Below are 9,881 nucleotides of genomic sequence, written 5' to 3'. Positions count from 1 at the left end.
CTACTAAAAACATGCTTGTGATACGGGTCCTCAAGCCCTAGTCCCTCTAGCACGATTCATTCTTGAGAGACACTGAGCTCAGACAATGCTGTGTTTTTTAGTGAGTCATGAACCTGGTCCATTTTAGTCTGGGAAGGAAACTGGAGTTTACACGTCTTGAAATTTTTCTGATCTTTGAAAAACTGCTCCTTTCAGTGACCTTGGGTGAATCACAACCTCTCTCTATGGTTTGGTTTTTCTTTTAGTGGAAATGAAATGGAAATAATAGCTACACAAAAGAATAAAATGATTCAAGATCTTCCAATGAAAGATGCCAGGTGGAGCCAAGTGATATTCTTATTTTTATGACAGTTATTGCAGGGCCGTCTCTTGTCCCATCCCTCCCATTAGGCCACAGGGCATGGAATAAACACAGGCCTGGCCAGCGGCTGGTATCTGATGATGATGATGGCACTGACATGAAGGGAAGGCATCTCCTTCTGGCTTGCGTTTCAGCATTAACCTCCCCACCCCTGGCTCTCAGTGTGCATTAGTGGGAAACTGGAGGCTGGTGGTGAGCTGGGCTCATTTCATAGCCAAGGTAGTCTGCTCAGGAAACCTCTTAATAACGATGCTATTAAAATATTGTCTTTACTCCTTCCTTAATTCCTTTATTTAGTAAAACAATGATTGTCTCTGTGTACCAGGTTCTGTGTCCCAAGCATGTAGCCGGATGCATAATGACCAACATTAAACTGTCAGAATCAAGGGTTTTCTCTGAGATGTGAAGATTGGACTGTGCTGGCCTCCTGCTGCAATCTTGCATCTCTCCCATCTAACCTGATACCTGAGAGACATGTCCAAATGCAAGCCTGCTCTTGTTACCTATTTCCTAAAAGATCAACACCAAATTTCTCAATATGATGTAGAAGAACCTTTAGGATTTGGTCCCTACTCATCTTTCTGTCTTATCTCTCACTGAGCTGTTTTAGAATCAAGTCCTAGCAATTGGGACATTTTTGTAGGCCCCTAAATATATAGCAAGTATTTTAGATTTGGGGGATCTTACTGTCTCTGTTACAACTAGTCGGTGGTGTAGTTGCAGCATGAAAGCAAACATAGGCAAAATGGAAATGGATGGGCATGGCTGTGTTCAAATACAACTGTTTACAAAAACAGGTGGTGGGCTCAATTGGGTCCATGGGCTACAGTCCGGTAATCTTTGCTCTAGGCCTTTGCTCACGCTATGCTCCTTCACTTGCCCACATTAAGGACCTCTTTGTTCCTCCCTCCTTTATTTGACCATTAACCACTCAATTATTACGTCAAGTCTAAGGCCTTTCCCGACTACCCTGAGTAGAATGGTGACTCACTCCACTGAACTCTGTACCTTCCACCTCCTTGCCTTTGTTTTCTCCCTTAATTGGATTGTACGTTTTAGTTCTTCATTCATGCATTCACTGATTGATTCGCTCAACAATATTTAATGAGGGCATAGTATGGGGCAGAACTGATGATCTTTTAGGTCTTTGTGTAGTACCTAGCAGAAAGCCTGGCATACAAACATGCTTGTTCAGTAAAAGAACTCAACAAAGAAGTTCGTGGTTAAAGATACATTCATATCTTTGGCATAAGTGCCAGAAGTGGGAATTGTCCTCACTGATTTTGGAACCTCTCCGTCCGAGGAAAGATTAAGTCAATTGATTCCATTTGGAGCTTTCCTTTGAAGGTCTCTGTAGTCTGGCCTGCAGTGACGCGGTGGCGCCTGCTGCTATCCCTTCTCACTCCCTTCTCTAAGTCCCGTGGGTCTTGCTTTCTGGTGACTCCGTATGGCAGGGCCAAGAGTAGCAGCACTGACTCGCTCACACAAGCAGGTGACCAATTCATGTAGAATTTTACCAACAAAGTGTCAACACAATTCAGTGGGTTTTTTACTTTTACTTTTTCTTGTATGTAGAAGGCCTTGTTTTTTCCATTGCTTTCTCACAGAACGGGGCTGTCTATACTAAGAAACTTAAACAGTTCACCACATGATGATATTGAAATTGCTTCCTTGCAGTGTCTAAATTTTTTTTTTAATCCATAATCTCTGGCTCTGAGAGTGATTCTGAGGCAAACATAAAAAATGAAGCTTCTCATATTACAGATGGCATTTCATGGATGTATGGAGCCCAAAAGTATTTGAAGGGCCTAAGTCATTTTCTTCAATTTACAATTCATTCTAATATAAGCAGAACATTTATTCAAGTGGTTGTCACCAGTAGAACCAACATGGCTTCATCCCATTTCAACCAGGTCAGATGTGCACTTTCAGTGGTTACCGGGAAGGTTCTATGTTTGTGGTCAGAGGCAGAGAAAAGAAAATGGTTACAGTTGGTTACAAAACAAACACAAAACCGCCACATGGCTTCTCACTTTGTAAGAGCAAATAGGAAAGCAGCCCCAGCTGGGGGTTGTAGCGGAGTGCGTGTTGGGTAAACACTAGAGAAACTGGACAAGGTTCTGGGTCTCTTCACTTTTTTTTTAAATGTAAGAAGCCAGTGTGGGAAGTGGCCGCTGAACAGAGAGTTTAAGATTCTCATTCACGAACTCACCCGCATGGTTACAGAAATTAAGTGAATCTAAGTTCCATCATGCACGATCCTTTTCACTGATGCAGCCACAATCCACCTGACCTGACATTTTAGACTGGCTACATTTATAAGGAAACCATGGTGAGAAGAAATGACATGCTTGTGTTTCCAAGGAGGAAGGGAGGGGCAAGGTCATAATCTGACCTTTGGTTACAAAAGAAAAATAGGGCAGTGTTGCTAAATGACTAGGGCTACAACAGGTAGTAAACACAGCAAGGCCACAGCGGAGGACATGTGTGGCACCAGTGAGCTGACCCTGTTGCGACACTCACGCGATTTGGCGGTGAGGAACTCCTGGCAAGTTCCTCATTTAGTAAGCTGTTGTCAGTACTTTTTCAATGCATTTATAATAGCGTGTGTGTGCATGCACATGTGGAAGTGGGAAAGACGTTGGCAAATGAGTTTCATAAATAAATGTGTTGCTTCTCTGGGGCATTAAAGTTTAAAATAAAATACTGTCTTCACTCTTCTTTCTGGTGGTTCTCATCAAATGTGGTGCCACCACTTGGCAATGTCTGTCAGAGTTAAAATTCACCTGTTTTTTGGGTCTGAATTCTACTTTAAGATATTGATTTAAAGTTCTATTCATGTGTATCTGCGAAAATAAGTTTATGGGAGCCAAAGACTAGAAACTGCCCACATGCCTGTGAGGACGGGGATGGGTCAATTTTGGGACATCCATACAATGCAATGCAGTGCAACCATTGAAGTGAAAGGCAAATCTAACTGCATGTATTTCCTGTGAACCCCACAATATCTTGTTGTTTCTCTGAGGAACAGAGTCTATGTGTAGGAAAGAGGGGCGCCAAGACATGTATATGTCTGTAGAGACGTCCAATGTGTCTGGAAAGGCGCCTGAGAAATAGATGGGTGGCCGCCTCCCTGGAACGAACAGGGAGACTGGGTGCCAGAGGCTGGTGGATACTCACTTTCTACTCCGTGCCGTCTTGCACTGCTCGAAATTTTTGTTGGCCATAAATCATTTTCAAAAAGAATTTTAAAGGAAATGCCACTCTTCCCAGTTAATTAGGGTTTGGCTGGCAGTGGCATCATTGCCCAATGAAACGGACTGAAGTATAGGGTCTGATTCATGCACTAAAAATGGTTGAAAACCCCACAGAAAAAGGGATCTTTTAGTTGAGTGTGTATTTGGGAAGAGTATTTCAGTAACTAATGAATAATAGAGAACATTGATTCGGGCTGCTATTTTTATGCTGACAGTTTGGAATCCTAGAGAGCTCTACAGAAAGCCCAGCGCCTCTCCCCAGGATGCCTGGCCAAGGCCCCTTCATGAAGGGTCCCCCTGACTTACAGTCTGCAAAACCATTAATGAAAGCTTCCCAACTTCTTGTATATTCTAATTTCATAGCTCTTAAAGGGTCATCATTGCCATTTCTCTGTTCTCCTGTGGTTGATTGCAGAATGCTTGGGAGAATAAACACCAGGTGACTCATTACATTAAATAATATCCTGATCATCCTCAGGAGCTGATAAACTCGGTGGACTTTAGAAATCAGTCACGTGACAACTTGGCCGGTTCTTGGTCGGAAAAAGAGATAAGCACAGAAGAGGGGCCAACGCACATCCTTTTGTAAGACCTACCCCTGAGTCAACATTGGGTGTTTTGGGAGAGGGTATGTGACAGGACACCCTTCATTTAGCTAATAGCCTGTGTTATTTCTTGGAATGTTAGCTTTATTGTTAATTAATGCTTCATTTGTCTGTTCCTCTCAAACAGACTGTAAGCTCTTTAAATGCTAGCCTTCTATCTTCATTCATTCACTTGTTCATTTACGGAACAAATATTTAACGTGTAACTACCACATGTGTATGCTTTGCTGAGCCATGGGGCTCAGCAAAGCCCCATGATAAGAATGTGACTTATCATATGATAAGTTGTATTCCTTACTTTCAAGGCATTCACATTTGACCCATCTCTTCACAGTCTGACAGTCTGATTTGTATCTCCTAATGTTGGTTATTGATGCAGAAGGGGCTCAAGAAGGTGCATAATAAATGTTGGTTGATTGAGAAATTGCTCATGCTCTGAACCCATGAAGCTGTGGGTGTGCATTCAATTTTTACTGATGAACTTGCAGTAAATAGCAGATAATTTCTTTAGACCTCTTCAATGATAACACTTAGACATGCAATTTCTATCTTATATCAGATGTTTCTAGACCTGGGAATGAATTCCTTTAGGGCTGATGTTGAAGAGAACAGTTACTCTGGCCCCAAAATAGCCAGGGCTATGAACTCCTTAGGAAGCAGGCTCACCTCTCACACGGACAGATGCCACACTAACAAAGAGCAAGGAGGAGGGAAGGTGGTCAGAGAAGCTACCATTTTCTGAGCATCCAATCACGGCCTGGAGCTCCTCACTCTTCACTTTATTTAGCAGACAACCTCCCAAGGAACATGGTGACCCTGACGTGGGGAAAAACAAATTTTTGTTGGCCTCTTGGTTAGTAGGTGTTAGATATATTTGTAAGCATTTATGCATGTATTTATAATTAACAATGAAATACTTACCAAACACTCTTCTAGGGGCTAGGTATTTAAAGATGTATAAACCACAGTCTATGCCCCGAAAGAGGCAAATGATATAAAGAAACACACCCAAAGTTAAATAAACCTCATGAAAATGACACAACAGTAACCAAGAGGATTTTAGAGCTGGCTGAATCCACAGCAAACATTTAATCTAGAGTTTCCTTCCTAAAAGGGCATGTATGCATCGTTGGTGGCATGCAAGTGGTTATATCTGGGTGTTATACAAACACTTTAAAATTTCATTAGGTATTTATTTTAACATGTGTTAGAAAAATGTATTAAGTCCTGCATCAAACCCTTGGTTACATGGATATTTCATCTTACTGAAAAGTTACATAGGTAAGTGAGTTGCTTTAAAGATGTTGTAATAAAAAGTATCAAGTAAGTAGCCAGGTAGAGTTGTGATTCTGGCATGTGGTAATGATTCTGTCATTTGAATGTGTTATTTGCATGATCTGAGTTTGGGAAATGCAGATCGAGTCCAGTTTCTGGGATGCAGAGAGCTTAAATGAGTTGTTCACACTCAAGAAGCCAGTAGAGACCATGGATGAGAAAGCGGTCGCCTGACTGGCCTCCTACCCCACAGCCTCAGCCACTGCTTCCTGTTTTGCAGATGAGGAAACTGTAGCCCTGAATAACAAGTCCCCTATGTGAGTGCAAAGGCTCACATGAGAATCTACTAGCAGAGTAAAAAGATAAAGTATCATGAAAAGTCAAAGTTAATTTTATAGAGTGCTTACTATGCATGCCATTATTATGAAAATTTCATACACACTAATTTACGTTAATTCCCAAGCCACTCCTTGAGATGTACATAGCTATTTCTAGTATTCCTTTGTTCATGAGGAAATTAGCAAAGATCAAATAACTGTCTGAAGAGGCTAACTTGCAGGGTTGGGACCTGAACCCAGGTAGTTCAGTTTCAGAATTTGTTCCCTTAACCACTATACACACAGCTCACCAATAGTAAGTGAAGAGGTGAAAGAGGCAACCTGTCTCTCTGGTGAAACTGGAAACAGTCTGCTCAGGCAACGTACTGTTGTCCTGTGCCCTCCTGTTTCAAGTTCCCCAATTAGTCCCTTGCAATTTCACAGAAGACATCGTTTCTTTAAACCATGACTTTTTAATGTGCAGAAGCTCCTGAGAGGAATCAGTGACTTCCAAAAGCTACACTCCCGTAAGGAAAACTCGTTAGATTACTGTGTAAGAAAGGGGGGAAGGGTTTTCAGAAACAGCTATGAAGGACGCATGGACAAAACCAAGTGGGGGCGTAGATTGAGGGAAGGGAGGTGGGAATGGCTGGGGTCGGGGAGAGTGGTGGTGGGGAAATGCAGACAACTGTACTTGAACAACGATAAAAAACTAAGTAAATAAGATAAAAAATTTTACATAAAAAAAGAGAACTATATAGCAATAGTCCCACCCTGAAAGGGAGGAGAGGGAGAGAATCAGGAGAAGTGAATAAAGAGAGGAATAATTTGGGGACACAGTGGAGCTGAGAGTGACACGGAAGAGCAGGCCCATATAGGACTGGCCCGGTGCGCTGCAGGGGGCACCAGGTGTTGTGAAGGCCTTGCTCTGTGCTTGGCATGGCACTGGGCACAGCAGGTGCTCCAAAGCTTTGTTGAGTGAATGGAAGCTTGGATGGAAACAGGAGCCGGCTACGTGAGTACAGTGATTGGAGGTGAAAGGGCATCGAAGGGCTCGACCTACTTTGTAACTGTGCTCCAGGTAAGCGGGGGAAGGAGAGCACAGCACATTTCCAAACAACAAAGGAGCTATGACCAAAGCGTTTAAAGGGCTTCTGATGTAACTAGGATGCTTTATTTTGGGGGAATCCTTTTCATTTTTGTCACCTCTTGTAGCAGCCCCTGTTCAATCTTCTGGCAGAGACTTTCTTAGATTAAAAGTCCTCATTATCCCTCCCTCCCTGGTGCTTCAGGTTAGGCCAAGGCCGTCCAGGGACCAGAGCCAGCCAGGCCCCTCTGGGCTGGTGGTCAGCCTGTGCAGTTTTCTCCAGCTCAGCAGCAGGTGCTGACAGCTGCACCATTCCATGCACCTTTGGGGCAAAGAACTGCTGAAATCAGGGCCAAGTTCAGAGCCAGAAAATGCTTCCCGAGGCTGTGAGGAGAGGCCTGAGGGGCTGCTCAAGCATTACATAAGTTGGATGTTAGCACCGCTGATGCACAGAGCCCTGAATTGCACAACTCTTACGCAGGAGCACTTGTTAAGTGTTGCAACATGACTCCTCAGTCTTATCAAAATGTGAAACAGCCACCCAGCACACACTCAGAAAACACTAAAGCTCTTCTCCAGCAGATGGTTAAGACTGCTGATCCAGCTGACAGGAGAGAAGCAGCGCAGGGGGCATGACTTACTGTAGCTCTTGGCCCGGGAAGCTGAACACTCAGTACCCTGTACTCCACTAGCCTTGGGCAGCACAGGAGTCTGATAAAAGGTACTGTTTTGGGTGTTTGTTTTTCCTGGCAGTCTCATTCGGGGTTATAAATGGCTCATTATTTCCATCCCATAGATTCATTCTTGCCTCTATTATGTTCTCTTCTTGCTTTCTGAAATAACCAAAAGGCTGGTAAAATCATCACTGAGAAGCCCGTGTGTTCTGACCTTGAGCTGAGGCCGAGTTGCCACATCGTTCTTGCCGTCTACAGTTGCTGCCACGTGGGAGAAACTGGCTGGAAAGGGCCCCGAGAGCAGGTGCCAGGAGGCGGCACGGGTTTTCACACACTGCATTCTCACAGCCTTGTCAGAGGACTGTTAGGCAATCGCCAGAGGTTACGAAGTTGGAACAGCATTCTCCTCGGATAGGTCATTTTTCCTGCAGGGCAGCTTAGAGGCAAATTTCATTAAGTATCAGGTAGCTGATCCAAAGCAGTATAAATAGCGAGGGATCATGTGACGAACGCAGAACTGAATGTGGTCAAATCCTGGGCTGAGTGCGTGTGATGTGTTTACTGTCACCAGCACCTGCACGGAGACGTTCACCCAGCAACCGTCTAGGAAAGGTGTTAAGGCACAGAAATGGAGATATTAGGGTTTCGTCTTAGAAACTAATTTTATTCCCACTTTGAAAGCTTGCTGACCACACAGTTACCAAGAAAAGGACCTGTGAATAGGCTAGATGTGCTTAAGTGTCATTGAAGAGAAGTAGAGACTGATTCTTATAAAACAGGCTAAGTTCATTCAGGTAAGAGGTAGGGGGAAAAGCATGGTTTATAGTGGGGAAACTGTAAGCAGTCTCTATCAGGTAAAAGGGACCTTCAAATTAGACATGGAGGGCCTTTTAATTCAGGCTCATTTTCTCCCATTGTTTCTTATTTTATTCAGAATGTAACCAGTGGGAACCACACTTGAATGAGGCTCACTGGGCCACAGACGACTGGTTACGAGAGGCCATCAAGGTTTCTCAGGCCAGTTGCCTAGACCAGCTGCTTCGTCAGTCCTGTCCCCATTGGCTGGAGCTGCTGACATTCCACAAGACAATCTTGTGTTCTCACAATGGTGGGAGGAGGCTCTGGGAAGACACGGCGTAACCTGGACGACAATGGAAATTGTTGAACGCTCCCACTCAGAGACAGCAAGCTTCCAAGGTGTCCTGGCCCAGTATGCACTGCAGCTTCCTGGCTCCCTGGTAAAGGAAGACTTCTACTTCATCAGGATCTAAATTCCAAAACTATTGGGAAGGGTGGCAGTATTGTTAGTGTCTGGACCCTTCGGAGAAGACAACAGCCCCTGAATATATCAATTCTTGTATGTTTATTAAAAATCAGTATCTTTACTTTGTATCTAGGACCAAGACCAAAAGGGCCACAGGAGTTCAGAGGCCAGAGCGACCACGAAGGGCTGATGCCGTCAAGAGGTGCCTCCCAGAGGGTGTGGGGCGTGGGTGGGGCATGGCTTTCCCCAGACTCACCTCACTCCCCCGGCTGTTCACTCCTTTCCCAATAGTCACTCTCCTTTTTTTTAAAATTAGTAAAATGACCCCCAAATGGCAATGTGCCTGGTTAAAGACTACATTTCCCAGCCTCCATGAGGTCTAAGGAGATGTTATTGTGTGTACAGTGTAGCCAGATAAAATATGGTCTGCCTAGTTAATTTTTAATTTCAGATAAACAAATAATTTTTAATACAAGTATGTCCCATCTAACATATTAGTATTTTTATTTGCCAAATCTGGCAACCCTATGGGTGGAACTTCTGGAAACGAGGGACGTGCTCTCCCTGCCCCCTCTCTTTTCCTTCCTGGGACATGGATGGAATAGCTGGGACTTCAGCAACCATTTTGGATCCTGAGGTTAGATGTCAGAAGAGGAGGACAGAAAACCTGGGTCCCTAATGACCACACACCTTCTGACTTTATGTGTGAGATGAAAGCACTGATTTGCTTTAGCCACGAATACCTGTTATTTGTACCCAATTGCTATTCCTAACTGGTATAGCCGTAATAAAATGTGCTCTGTTATTTTTGCCATTAACGCTGCCATTGTTGCCTTTGCCTCTTAATAACATAAACCATTAGTTTTTACTTACTATATATTTTAAGGACCCCAAGAGGGAATGGATTGTATTCCCTACACCCTTTAAAAATGACAGCTCTTAGCATGAGTTTCTACACAGCATTATGACTAACTATTCTGCAAATAACATTTAGGTATTTTGAGTAATTGCTTCAGAATAATAATAAGAATATTATGTTCA

General features: G+C 43.6%; 2 long non-coding RNA genes across 3 annotated transcripts; one reads left to right on the top strand and one right to left on the bottom strand.

Moving 5' to 3' along the window:
* Positions 1–1,328: 1,328 nt before the first annotated feature.
* On the bottom strand, positions 1,329–7,880 carry LOC128626880 (uncharacterized). Its single transcript, XR_008390978.1, has 3 exons — positions 7,791–7,880; positions 4,890–5,039; positions 1,329–2,310 (listed from the first exon to the last, which is right to left on the bottom strand). It is a non-coding gene; the product is annotated as an uncharacterized LOC128626880 (long non-coding RNA).
* On the top strand, positions 7,443–9,780 carry LOC119050017 (uncharacterized). 2 transcript variants are annotated; one of them, XR_008390977.1, is made up of 4 exons: positions 7,443–7,623; positions 7,752–8,370; positions 8,511–8,814; positions 8,974–9,780. It is a non-coding gene; the product is annotated as an uncharacterized LOC119050017 (long non-coding RNA). The 2 variants fall into 2 exon arrangements; XR_005082663.2 differs by having other exon boundaries at positions 7,752–7,880; positions 8,974–9,774.
* Positions 9,781–9,881: the final 101 nt, after the last annotated feature.

The sequence above is a fragment of the Artibeus jamaicensis genome, unplaced genomic scaffold (genome assembly GCF_021234435.1).
Source record: "Artibeus jamaicensis isolate MK-2021 breed Jamaican fruit bat unplaced genomic scaffold, CSHL_Jam_final contig_1028, whole genome shotgun sequence".
Taxonomy (NCBI): Eukaryota; Metazoa; Chordata; class Mammalia; order Chiroptera; family Phyllostomidae; genus Artibeus; species Artibeus jamaicensis.
The sequence above is the reverse complement of the archived record's forward strand: the minus strand, read 5'-3'. Positions and strand labels throughout refer to the sequence as shown.